Source organism: Dipodomys merriami, unplaced genomic scaffold (genome assembly GCF_024711535.1).
Source record: "Dipodomys merriami isolate MVZ:Mamm:240054 unplaced genomic scaffold, mDipMer1.0.p SCAF_2054, whole genome shotgun sequence".
Classification (NCBI taxonomy): Eukaryota; Metazoa; Chordata; class Mammalia; order Rodentia; family Heteromyidae; genus Dipodomys; species Dipodomys merriami.
This window is the reverse complement of record NW_027203443.1, coordinates 38,096-39,584: the sequence shown is the minus strand read 5'-3', so window position 1 is coordinate 39,584 and position 1,489 is coordinate 38,096. Positions and strand designations below refer to the sequence as shown.

Below are 1,489 nucleotides of genomic sequence, written 5' to 3'. Positions count from 1 at the left end.
AAAGTATGATTCTATTATCTCTACTTCAGTGTTTGATACAGTTAGACCTAAACCTTTATCATTTGTAGATTTACAGCATGGAGGCAAGAGGAAACACTGTGATTAAAACATTATCAATTTAATGCCTAATAACGAGGAGAAACATATGCACTTCTCCTGCAACTATGAAAATATTTGGTGATAAAAAGGCAGTAGTGTAAGTTCCTGCCAGGAACTTACAGACAGGCCAGGACATTAAGTAATCATGCATACGAACAATTTTTTCACCTTCTTGGCTTTAGCTACTTTTAAATGGAAGGTAAAATAAACAATTATATTTTGATAAAATACCTTCTTGTCTGAACAGTTCTGTTTGAACTGTTCATCTCTCTATGATCCCTTGTAACCAAGATTAGTTTTGTTCTAGTAAGAAAATCTTTGCTGTCAGGGTAAGGTATTCTGGTTGGTCTGTTCACACATGGAAGAAGGGTAAAGGCTCAGGTAGACATTTGTTCCAGTAACACCTCATTTGGGAAAATGTCAGCTGAAGAAGTTTAGAAGTAGCTCTTAAGCAACGCTTACTTTGAATCCATTAGGTCCACAAAGTTGGATAAATAAGTACTTGAAAAAGCCATCACCTTTGGACCTAACTATAAATAATAGAGAGTATGATCAAATTCCAAATAAAAAGACTTAAGATACTCATTGGCAAAAAAAGTTTGCAAATGTGAACAATCGACTGATCAATATAATTTTTTCCACTATTCACAGAATTTTAGGGAAATAAGATCGATAGCATTGTTAGGAAAAATAAGGTTTCCTTGTTACAAGTAGGCACCCATAGATATAAGCCTGTATAAAGATTGCATCATTAACTATTAAATTTAGAGGATACTACATGCTTCAGCAACACGTATACTCAAATTACAATACAGAGATTAACATGGCACTTGCACAAGGATAATATGAAAATTTGAGAAGTATTCCATATTTTTCATTCTTCAGATGCAAGAAATGAAAAAAAATGATTAAAAAGATGATTACAAAATTACAAGTGTAACAATACACGTAATTCATATAATTAAATTTAGTTTGACATCAGTGTATTAAATCACCTCAGAAAGGCATTTACATAGCATAAACTTTACAAAACTTTTCAAATTAGACAACATTGTCATTTTATCCCAAAGAAAAATAATATTAAGACGTAGAAAAAAAGGAATCAAACTGTTTCTATATGGAATGCAATCGGAAAGGACACATTAATGAACCTATATATTATAAAATAATATATAATTCAAAGTATATCTAGGAGAAAATAAATTATGAACATGATGCAAACATAGAATATAGAATATTTTAAAATATACTTTTTCAGACAAGCACGAGAAATATTTTAGTTTCTGTACTACTCATTTCAACAGGTAAATTAAAATTATTTCTTATTAAAAAATCACAAACTTTGAAGAAATTATTATACATGTTTACAAATCTATTGAATACATTTTTC

The 1,489-nt window shown here is 30.0% G+C and overlaps 1 pseudogene; it reads left to right on the top strand.

Annotated features, from left to right (window-relative positions):
* Positions 1-877: 877 nt before the first annotated feature.
* LOC138833400 (U6 spliceosomal RNA) lies at positions 878-974 on the top strand (annotated as a pseudogene).
* The last annotated feature ends 515 nt before the right edge of the window (positions 975-1,489 follow it).